Source organism: Neolamprologus multifasciatus, chromosome 11 (genome assembly GCF_963576455.1).
Source record: "Neolamprologus multifasciatus chromosome 11, fNeoMul1.2, whole genome shotgun sequence".
Lineage (NCBI taxonomy): Eukaryota > Metazoa > Chordata > Actinopteri > Cichliformes > Cichlidae > Neolamprologus > Neolamprologus multifasciatus.
This window is the reverse complement of record NC_140449.1, coordinates 32,286,201-32,298,885: the sequence shown is the minus strand read 5'-3', so window position 1 is coordinate 32,298,885 and position 12,685 is coordinate 32,286,201. Positions and strand designations below refer to the sequence as shown.

At 38.2% G+C, this 12,685-nt stretch overlaps 1 long non-coding RNA gene across 1 annotated transcript; it reads right to left on the bottom strand.

Annotated features, from left to right (window-relative positions):
* Positions 1 to 218: 218 nt before the first annotated feature.
* Positions 219 to 12,389, bottom strand: LOC146509036 (uncharacterized). The gene is made up of 2 exons (XR_014876912.1): positions 1,020 to 12,389; positions 219 to 541 (listed from the first exon to the last, which is right to left on the bottom strand). It is a non-coding gene; the product is annotated as an uncharacterized LOC146509036 (long non-coding RNA).
* Between the last annotated feature and the right edge of the window lie 296 nt (positions 12,390 to 12,685).

Sequence of the window (12,685 nt, the reverse complement as noted above, 5' to 3'; positions counted from 1 at the left end):
AATAATTGTTCTAACAGATAACACAAAAAGCCTGTGCCTCCAGTTTTAGTGTTTTTATGCTGCTTAACACTAATTAGCAATCATCTGTGTCTTTGCCATCTAACAATACAGTGTATGGATGCAACACGTTACCTGATGACTTACTACTTCCAAATCGTAGTCGAAAAACAAAAAAAAAACAATGGGTGGCATCATGGTCGCCCAGTCCATTTTTTAAAAAAAAATACGGTTAATTCTAAACTTTTAGATTGTTTTTCTTTTAAATTCTCCCTTTTGTAATATTGAACATGATAATGGTGCGAGGGTAAAAGGGTATCACCAAAGCAATTCAAATTCATCCTTTTATCAAACATGAATCTGAATCTGTAAACAAAATTTCAGTGTAATCCCTCCACAAACTGATGAGTTCTTTTTTCAGCAATAGAAATAAAACGTGTTTCTTTCAGCTGATGCAGAAATTTCGACAACTCAAATCTCATCAATAACAACAACAAAAATGCAAGAAGAAAACTGTGCTACACCTTATTCATTACTGTTGGGTCTGTGTTTCCACAAGCCCCGCTAATTCTAGAGACTTATTCATCATGAAGAAAACAAGACAGTCGATCGATCTATTATTTGCGCAAGGGAGGCCTCGTCTGTGTCCACCACGAAAAATGACCTCCAGATCTGACCTCCTCCTGCCTTTATTGAGAGACAGTTCACACAAAACACGTGAGAACAAAGCCACGCCCACATGGTTCTAAGACAAAGCATTGTATGTATATGTGTGAACATCTGTAAGAATGTGTGTGTGTGTGTGTGTGTCAGACCTCCTGCTGACCAAAGGGTCGTAAACGCAGGAAGCTTACATCAAAAGCACAAGGATGATAAAAGACTACAGCCCCCCACCTAGAACCTCGAGAATCTGGGGAGGGGAGGACAGAAAGAATTCCTTTCACAGAATTAAAACAATGTACAAATGGTAACCATAAAAATGACAAACATTTAACAATTCACTCTAACAATTGCAGTATTACTTTACCAATTTACTCCTTTAAAAAAGTAAATTGTTACTACTTATTTTACATTACATTTGCCTTATTTTACAACGTTGCCTGAAGTGCTGCTTTCATATAATTGTCAGTATTACCATTGTCAGCATAAACAGTACAAATTCAAACAGATTCTTCTTCTTTTTTACTAACAGCTTTGAAGTAATGTGTATATTCATCCCTCAAAGATGCTCTTTTCACCTGAACATATTTAACTTACATGTTATAACAGTTTGATTACTCTTTGTAATGTGATTCACTGAATTAAGGAGCAGTGATGCTCCATCTTACTCCATTACAGACAGAATTGAGAATTCCGGAATGTCCTACACTACAAAACTACCAGCTACCCTATGAGCTGTTTGACCGTCATCCAGCTGCACACTGACTGCAGGTGTTTTTATACACATACTGTAATGTATACAGCTCCCAATCTACTGTGTTCTATAATATTAGGCACTAATACTCCTAGTGTGTTTAGTCTCAATGTGCTTCTCTTTCATAACATAAAAAACGGTGTCATTTGTTTCTACTTTTTGAATTGAATACACTTTAAATTGGAGAAAACTCACAAAATCCGGGTAGCTCACACACTGTTACATTATGAACTCTGATTAAAAAGTGGATGGAAAAAGGGTCCCTGGGCCACTGAGCTAAAAGCTCGAGAACAAAAGCTTTAATCTGCACTTTCACCAACAGACAAAACCGCAACTGCTTCCTGGCAAAGAATCCTGAAACTGTTTTTGTGGAGTTGAACTCTAGCACATATTAATATGCTGGTAAAATCAGCTGGGTTTACTGACAGTGAACCCACAGAGTGTCTCACGCTCACTATTTGAGCAGCAGCCCCTTAGTTTTATCTCTCTTAAATTACTTGAAAGTCTGAGCTCTTTCGCTTCTGAGCTTTGAATAGGATTGACTGTCAGAAATGGATATTAGTTACTTTTCTCGTGCCATCGCTGAGCTCTGTACAGCACTGACGGCTCTGTTCCTTCATCCCTTTTTAATATTTTTTCCACTGCATGAACTATTTAACCCTTTAAAACCGATCGGAGCGGGCACGCTCTGTTTTGCGTAACTACTTTTAAATCCCAGTAGCTCTGCAACCATATAAGCTAGCGCAATAATTTTTTTTGCATATGAAACCTGAGGAGTTGTACTTACATCTTATGCCATCAGCTTGTCCTAGGTCACGGTTTTCTTCCACATATAGCTTTGCAAAAGCTGCATAAAAACCACTTGCAGCAACAAAAACATAATATTCCAGAAACAGCTTTGCCGATCCGATCAGCTGTTCATAACACTTTCCACGTCCATCAGCACGAACTTTCGCATGTCCGCCATGACCTGCCCGAAACCGGAAGTGACGCCATTTCCCAGAAATGTAGTTTTTTTTTGTTTTACCATCAAGGCCTCATGAGCCTATACTGGTGTTTTTAAAAGTTATCTTTGACTTTATGACTTTCTGTGTCGTTTCTGGGATGCTTAGGACTCATATTGCACTGCTGGAAATAGTTTATTTTGATGCATATGCTGCTTTTTTGCAAATTTGCATTATAATATTTATTTTCATTTTTCCTGCAGTATATAAAAATTGGTGTATTTCAAAAATAAAACTATGAAGACACTCAAAATAAATTTCCTGTGGTGGGAAACTAGTTTGTGCAACTTTTTTGTATTTACAGTTTTGAGGGATAAGCCTCTTAAATTTCTCTAACTAGAAATATATGTTAAAAAAACAAAAACAATTTTAAATTTTTTTGTAGTTTATTGCACTTTTTTGCCATTTATGTAATTCTATGCACTTAATGCAGACATATTATTAAAATTTGGGCTATAATGGTTGTATTGATGTATAGCAACTTGAAATGCTCCCAAAAATGGCTCTACAACATGTAAAAATATAATATAAGCTCTGGCAGACTTGGTTCTATGGTAGGTCTTAAAGGGTTAAAGCAGGGGACAGCTTAAGAACATGATGTCTAGCTGCAAAAATGTCAAAAGTTGGTTTGATAGATTTGCTACATCACTGGACAGTTTGTGCATTATATTTTCAGGGGAACTGGGATTCTTAGACTGGCAGTACATGTATTATTGAGCCACCCAAAACAAGCTGTACACAGGATTTTTTTATGTACAGTAGATTCTTTATTAAATTGGATATCTATTTGTAGACAAAACCTTTGCTAATGTTTTTTTCCTCCATATGAGTGACATTTTCTTCTTGGCAAACTTTTAATTTCTACTGAAACCACCTCTGCATTTGATAAAAGTTTGAGATTCCCTATTGTTGCCGAACAGACTAGACTTTGAAAGTGCCGGCCATCAAACCATGCAGCCAAGCATTAAACAAAAGATGACATCTTCTGGAAAAAAAACAACATTTATGATGTGAGGAAAATTCAAAGACTGTAATTCTTTATTGTACATTTGAAATTATTTTTCACCAAACAACTCATCATCAGAAAAAGTTACCAAACAAAGCGAATAAATAGTTTTTTCAATTTTCATTAAGGAAGAGAATAAACATCCTTTTGCAAAATCGACCATAAACAATAGAAAAAAAACCCAACAAAAGCAAAAATGTCTGAGGATAAACGTTGCCAAGAGTGAACAAGATGCACCGACAACAGCGAGAGGAAGGTATTGTCTGATTGTCTGCGGATCACATAAGAACGCGTACGGCGGGCGTGTGTTCCTCAGTCATCAGCTACAGAAAATCATTTGTTTCATGGTAGAGCAGGAGAGAGACAGACAGACAGAGAGAGGCTCTCCTGGGGGATGAAGGAGTCAGAGGGCTTTGTTTACCCACAGCTCCTGAGATGCCAAGGTCAGGAAGCTGGCATGTCCCGCTGGCCCACCTGGGACGTTACGTTGTCAGGCAGGAGGCCAAAAGGAAAAACCCCCGGGGATCTTAATAAGATACATCACGTCACTGAGATAGCGCTCCGATGCCAGCTCGGGACTGGATCAAAATGGTGTCATTCAAATGTTGTTGAATTGATGGATGCTCAAAGGCACTCTTGGCAAGATTTCACCTAAGAATATAACTCTTGTCAGCACAAAGTGGAGCTGCAATCACATCTTTATCTAGCTAAAGCTTTAACGATTTATCTCAATAAAAGATTGTGTGACTTTATAAATGTCCAACGAGGAGACGGTTATCACTGGCTGTGGCCAAAGATAAGTAGATGTATGGTTTCCTTCCTTCTGAGGTGTGACGAACACGAGCGAGCATGCTACAGTGTCTGGATTTCTTGGGATTAAAGTCAGTAATCTTAAAAATAATTCGCTCTTTCTGCCATTTGAAGGAAAAATCACAATTTTTTTTTGTAAAATTAATAACCTGAATTTTTTAAAGCAGCGGTCCCCAACTTTTTTTGCCCCACAGACCGGTTTATGCCCGACAATATTTTCACGGACCGGCCTTTAAGGTGTCGCGGATAAATACAACAAAATAAAACTAGTACTGGTACCGAAAAAAAAGGAAGATTTATTCATAACACACGTGAAAAGACCCAGGAAAACCGAGTTAACGATAAAAACGACAACAAAATAACGCTGAAAACTATACATTTCACACCTGAGCCTCTACTCTCGCGGCCCGGTACCAAACGACTCATGGACCGGTACTGGTCCGAGGCCGGGGGTTGGGGATCGCTGTTTTAAAGGAAATACACCTGAAATTTGCAAGTGTAACAAAGATTTTACTTTTCTATCAATAACAATAACATTTTTTGGGAATGTGATACAACCAAGGATTCCTCCTCTGCTAACAAAAAAAAAATATCTGTAAGGAAAGTTAGTTAAAAACAAAACCTTATCCAACTACGATACAAATATGTTAATACTATTTACACACAGCAAATGTGTAGCGTATGAGACTAACAAAACATGACTCTGCTGTCTGTTAAGTGACGCTCGCGTCATATTTATCATATAAAAGCTCTTTAGCATCTGCAGATTCCTCCTTCCTTTCCTGTTCTCTGCCTTATGTTCAGCAACATGAAAGCAGGGAAGCCGCCTGTTTCCCTCTGGAGCGGTAACATCTCTATTTGTCGTCCCCGGGGACCAGCACTTGTCAGCATGCAGCTCTACGGAGATAGATCCCTCCTCTGACTCTGAGGGAAATCACCTCGTTTGTTTTGTGTCAATCCCCTCAAATCCTACAGAGCTATTGTGCGCCGGCTCCCTCGTCCCTCCCCGGCTCTCCCCAGAGAATACGAGCCGTATTATTTCTGTCTTCACATTAGAAAGGTCAACTTTAGAGAAAACTTGAGTTTAAAAACCTTTTTTAAATCATGCACGAGCAGCAAATACAATGGTTGACGGGAAGTTGTATATCAGGACATCTGAACAATTGGAGAACCGTTCTTGCGAAGGCGTAGAAAAAAAGTGGGCCTGAAAGTGACTTCACCATTTAAGCAGCGAACACATTATGAGCCGATCTTAAAAGTTTAAAATTATGCTTATTTTTCTTTATTTCCTTAGTTGGTAGCAAAAGCACCGCCATGCGTGACAAAGGTGCCACACAGCTTGTGGGGGCAGACTTTGCCGTCACCTTATTCATTTCCTTAAAAGCAGTATTAATAGTTTTTGGCCAGCTGGGAGCAGTGGAACAGGCTATAAACACCCCACTGACATCATCTTGTAAAGCTGTTATGGCAAAAGTATTGCGCACACAGCAGCACAATTAGCACTGACTTCATTTGGTGCTGATCAGGTAGTGTGCATTTGGTTTACCAGAGCTTTTTAATGTGGCTACTTTACTACCGGCAACTTTTTTCAGCTTACATTTTTAATTTAACCAATTTACTGCCTTGTCAGTCATTCAAATTGCAGTTTGTGCTTCAGACTAAAACACAAGAAACATGGAGTTCTTGTGAATCTGGAAGTTCAAAGCTTTCTAACTTCAATGGCATGTTTATTTTATTGAACTTTCCAAATTGAGCCTTTAAATGGGTGACAATCTCTCCTTCCATTTCTGAATTAAAGCAGAAAATAGGTCTAGAAATGTGTTTTGGGGTAACATTATATGGTCACAGTACAAATGTGACCATATAGAATAGAATAGAATTCAACTTTATTGTCATTGCACATGCACAGGTACAGGCCAACGAAATGCAGTTTGCATCCATCCAGAAGTGCTTTAGTGATATAGATATATTACAATATATATATAAAATTATATGGTCACAAATGTGACCATATAATTTTATCCCGTGTGTGTACATGTGTTTGGTTTTTTTATTATTAGCATATGGATTTAGTTGTGATTTCACTAAAATCTTTTAATTTGTAAACTAAATGAAGTTCAGGAGGTCACAGGTTCATTTGAACTCAGTATTTGTAGTCACTTTGTCCTGGAGACCAAGTGAACATTTGTTTCCTCCAGATATTTCCTGATAATCTTGAGAATGGCATGGACAGATGCATACAATTCATTATTTCTGACCACATCCCTTATCATAGCAAAGGTATAATGCAACTTTGGATGATCTGATATCGTCGTGTTGGTGTTGTTCCTGGATCAACATTGCAAGTGACCAATCACATTGTTGTGACGTTATTCTTTGGCGCGCCAAGCCATTCATGCATTTATGAAACTCCAATGTTGCAAGGACAATATCAGTTCTGCTTAGCGTTTATTAAAGGGTTAGGGTTAGGGTCCGTTGATCGGCGGACAGAGGCAGTTTCTTGCAGCTTAAGTACAGTGTTTTGTTTTACGGCGTTTTTTCCCGAAGTCGCAAAAGTATGACGTCACAACATTCTGATTGGTCACTTGCAATGTTGATCCTGGAACAACATTTACTATGTTGATCTGGGAACAACACCAACACGACGATATCAGATCGTGCTCCAACTTTAACATCATCTTATACTGCAGACTTCAGTCAATCGTGATGACTTTGTCTTTGTCTTCAGTGAACGTTTCCAGGTGTTTCCCGTTAATGAACATCTACCTGGTACAAATTGTTGGACATTCATATCTTAGTGACCATCAGCTGACTCTGCATTAATATTCCCTATGTTAATACATTTATTTATTTTTAAAAAAGTGGAAATATAGGGTTGGTGGTTCAGTTTTTTAAAGATAAAAAAATAGAAATCTTGTTTTTAAATGCCTTGGTGCATGGCCTGAAAGTCAGACTCAGTCCCATATTTCATATCTGACTTTGACTCTGTATCCATATAATTAAAATGAACACATCTGTATCTTCATCTTGACAGTATGTGATGGCAAAAACAACATGAGACACCTCTAGCAGAAATAACAGGCATTGTGGAGCAGTGTACCAAAGCAGGTGCAAAGACGCCCACTTTTTCCTCCCCCATCCCTGAAGATCCCCCATATCACACGCAGATGTTTCCCATCAAACGCACCCACAAACCTCTCCACCCCGAGTATGTAAACCGAGATAAGGACCTATTCAAACAGAGGGACTCTGCAAACTGCACCTTGCTATTGAGCTTTTCTTTCTTTTACAATACGCACTTCAAGACTGGAAGCAGCTTCTTCTTCTGTTTTCTGCAAGGGTCAAATATGCTTTAGTGCCACGAGAGAAACATGTAGGTAGGATGTCTGTGATAGGCGTCTTTAAATTGACAAGAAAAAGGGATAATACCAGAGTCGTGTTTGGATGCAGCAGGGAAAAAAAGCAAATGATTGAATAACAGTAATTAAAGCAGTTATTCGTTCGGCGAGCACCTGCATGAGGGATGATATTGCTCCTTAATTCAGCTCAGTTTAACTTCTCTCAGCCGGTGGTTCCAGCATCGCCTCATTAATTGCTGATTGGCATCGAGCTGTTTGCAGGAACAAACTGTTTACTCTGTCTTGCCTGCTTTCTCTGGGCTGCATGTGGCGACAGTCTCACTCAAACGCAGCATTAAGGCCTATTGTACCGAACGAGGCTGGCGTTGCGCTTTTTTACGTTCTTTTGTGAACTATGTGATAAGGCTGATTCGTATTCATATACATATACTTTAGAACATGATGGATTGCCATACAATTATGAAGTAGTAGGTGATATTTTTACAGGTGGTGTGGAAGTTTTGAATGAGGAGGTGTACATAGTAAAAGCTCCAATCTGTCCAGATGGTTGTTGCAAATAATCTAGGTTTATCATCTTTATCATCTTCTATTTATGGGGTTGTAGGAAGCAAAATCTGAATTAATGTTTAAAAAATAAAGGTGACATAGCTTTTCAGACAATCTAAACCACTGTAAACTCACAAAAAATACATGCAAACGTATCTGATCATATATTTAATGGCTGCTAATCAATATTTTCATGTGACGAGTGTTTCGGACATCTATTTAGATAATCCAAAAAATTATTAATTATTATCCATTATCAGTGTCTGCCTTGGTTTTGTTGAAACAATTTGTAGCTTTGGTTTATTCACAAAAGTATCATCAATTGTTTTCCCCTATTGTGATCTTTATTTCAGCTTTGTTGTATTTAAACTTTTATTTTGTAGATGTTTTCATGAGGGATAGGCTCCAGCCCCAAAAACAGTCCTAAATGTTACTATGTTACTAACAGTACATCCCTAATGAGACCAGCAGTTATTGGTCAAATGTTAATAAAAGCATCCTGTAAATGTGCGGTGTATGGGGCATAAGAATTATGGTAAAACCTATGTCTCTTTACATAACGTTTGTACTGTAGCTTTTGTTTTTTAACCATTTTTTCTGTTTTACTTGATTTCATATGACTATTAATGCCACTTTAATTTAATTATATATATATTTTTTTTTACTTATTTTACTCTATTTTGCTTTGTCAGTGCTTGTCTGTGAAAGAAATAAACTTGACTTACTTTCTTACTTAGATATTGGATACAAATAAATTCAGTGTATCCATTGTGGCTTTCCCGGTTGCCTAGAAAACCTCCAATGGCAGCCTGCCAGAAAACATCATGATCAGATGCCTAACACAACGTCAACTGCCATTTGCCAGAGAGGGAAGCTCTACTCAGATTTCCCTCTGGATAAATGGATTTGTAAGGTCCAACCACGTCACGTTCTTTCAGCGTTCTATACTGAACTACTTTTACTCAATTTTAAAAAAAACAACCCTAAAACTGCTTGTAACTGAGCACTTCCTGTTTCAGCTGCACACACTTTCTGTAAAAGATGAAGCAGTCTTGCATGCACACTCACACACATACATGGAAACACACACCTTTCTTTCTTGGGGCCATGCAGGGGCGAACCTCCCACTCCTCCTGCCTCGCAACATACCTGCCAGTCAACATAAAGAGGGGTCAAATCCCAAAGGGCATCGGCTATGAAAAATCCTACAGACAAACAACCTAATGTATGCATGATGGATTTGGGGGTGGGAATAAGCTATACATTCTCCAATATATCAAAACACAATTAAGTGAACTGACAATTACAGTGAAAAGAGAACCTTTAATTATCTCTTTGAGGACTAGAACTTCAGCTGATGGGAAGTAATAGCTGGTTATGGATGATAGTGTGGTCACATTGTTGTTTATCTGCCAAGTGAGTTTGATAAACTCATGAGTGCAACTTATAAATAGTAAATTAGCGGCTTCAGTTCAGTCGCTTTACTCAGTGAACATTGTTGCTTTTCTAATTGACAAATGTTTAATTTTTCTCAAACAAAATGCATCGAGTTGTACCAAAGGCCTCGTTGGAGGATCAAATACTGTAGTTAATGAGTTACAGTAACTTTTAGTCATTCACTCATTAGTATTAAATACGGCAGTTAAAAATAAGCCTAGACGGCCTAATGGATAAACATCACCATTAACTAAATAAGCAACAATGTGAGGATATAAAATATTTAACTTATATATCTAAAAGTGTATTTAGCACAAGGTCCATACTGCTGTGTCTCACCATTATAGTGCGAGAAAGAAAACTGAGCAGGTGTGGATCTGCAGCCTTTGGGTCCTGACAGTTTTCATACTGAGGTTGTGCTTGTGCAGTGTGTTTCTTTGCTGTTCAGAAGAGATGAAAATCAGCACAGCAGAAGTAGATATGTAGTGTTTGTTAAGGATATTTTTCATGTGGAAATCTGGCGTCTATATTAATCACAATGCAAATCAACAGCTGAAGAGTCAGATGTGTTATGTTGAAGTGTTTTCCTTGTAGACTGTAGATGGATGTAACCACAGTGCTGTCACTTATTGATTTGTGGATTATTATTGATATCATTTTGAAATGTTAAATTTGTCTTTTTTGACATATTTGGTGAGAAGGTGAAATACTAAATTAACAGCTTTGGCCAGGCTGGTTAGCAAAGACTGTTCATAATGTGCATGGTACAGTCACAGACTCCATCCACACAGTGTTAACATCTGAATAATACTAGAATTATATTCACGTTGGCATGCTGTGTGACTAGTATAATTAATCACACAGCAAGTATGGGTATAATCATTATTTATCTATTTATTTTTTTATGACTGAAACTCTGACGCTCGAGCCTCTAAGTGGTCTGAGTGTCATGACTTTTACTTTGAAAAGACTACAACAGGAAGTTATGGCTTGCTTTTCAGGCCATAAGTTGTGTTCATCAAATTACATTGACACATGCTAACCACTGTTGCATGGGTTAGCTTGAAATAAATTAGCTCCCTCTGCTATTACTGAAGCTTACTGCAACTTCTGCATGTGTGTTCGCTTCACGCTTTGTTTAAAATGGACACGGTGGACTGGCGTGTCCATTTCAGGTTGGAGGTGCAGGACAGCGACTTGACTTAGTGTAGGTAAAGCCAAGCTGAGTCAAACAGCCAAGTCCTTCTTAATGCATAAGTGTAATTTGTTACTATTAAAATTGTTAACTCACAGGGGGAAAAAAGTCCCAAAACCATCCTTCATGCCAGAATGTCGATATATGTATTTGTGCGCTAAAATCTGGGACTTTAACATGGAAGTCTATGAGGACTGACTCAGTTTTAGACGGAGCCTCAAGTGGCCTTCAGAGTTACTACAGCTTCATGAGTTCACAGGATTAAGCTACTGTATAAAGCAGCGTTTCCCAACCTTTTTGCACATATTTCACATTAGAAAAATCACACCAGCACAAACCAAACAAAAATGTCACTAAAAGCATATTGATAATTTTTCCCCGCACACCAAGCATAACACATTTGGCTTGGTTTGTCCCCAGTATACCTTTTTTGCTTTCTTCTGACCTCTACTCATGCTAGGGTTTTCATCTGGGTCGGAATTTTCTCCAGGACTCAAGTCAGACTACTTTCTCTTTTCAAATATTTATCGATTGCTATTAGGCCATGCACAGGCCGTTTCACAGCATGACTGTGTATAATGTATAAAACTAAACTAAAATGTATTTTTAGTGACACAAGATACAAATATGGAAGCAAGATGTATAATTAGAATTATTTATAATAAATCATTGCAATTTCTTTAACCATAAAGAATAACTAAATCCTTCAGGACAATGTCACATCAATGCACTGAACTCACTATGTTATCCACCTAACAGCCTCCACATGTTCTCACTGTAATTTCCCCTCATGAATGAATTTATGCTGCACTTATGTGAATGTTTGCAGGGAAATCAAACGCATTTCACACGCAGTACTCAAGCTGACTTACCTTTGTTTGAATGACGACTTGTACGCGCTGACTTCACAGACAAGGTACGAGAATATGTCAGGCTATGTCAGTAGCGGTTGGTCTTCAGGGTTTCTACTCCACGGCCGTATTTCATACGGGTCCACATTTCCAATGCACGCTATTATCTGCAAGTACCGCCGCTTCGCCTCTGAACGAAATCGGTCTCTATACAGTCCATTCTCTTTTAAGCTGCTTTTAAGCATCTTGTAATCATTGTTCCAACACAGTGTGTTTGTTTTGATTCGTAGACCCCGAAAATGGTGCCGCGCTCCCACAATGCATTGCGGCGTGACGTCAACTCCTCGTCTTCTTCTGTTTTACTGGCAGTTAGCAACCCATTTAATTAGAGCAGGTAGTTGTACTGCCCTCTAGTGGAAGAGAATGTAATTGTTCTGCCCGTTACTCACGCTGGTCGCTTAGGCTATGTCCCAATTAAGAGACCGCACGCTTGAAGTACGCGCACTACGCGTACTACGTACGGTGCGTACTATAAGTACGAGAAGTGCGGAAGTGAGAGGCTTGTGAAATGGGACGGTCTAGCCCTTCGTTGCGCTGTTCAGGTTGCCTAGCAACCATGATACTAACCGCGAAAAACGTTACATACAGCTTTGTTTGACAGAAATGAAGGAGAAAAATGTTTTGTCATGACATCACTTTGATTAGTTGAGTATCTGAGGCTGAGGCCACGGGACTGTAAAACATGATTGTTGGGCTTCATTTCTGTACTGAACAGATTAGTTAGTAAATAACAATTAGCTAATGTTGTTCATGAGACTAAAATCATCTCACTGTGGTAATGTAAATATAATATGGCCAATATTATATTATTGTCAGATTATTATGATTTTTATATATATATATATATATATATATATATATATATATATATATATATATATATATGCTTTAAAACCAAGTTAACGCTGTAAGTACAAACATCACTAATGTCACACAACTTTGCCGTCATGTGGCCAACAGCAATGTTTTAATGTTCTTCGTTATTAAACATTCGCACATAATTAAG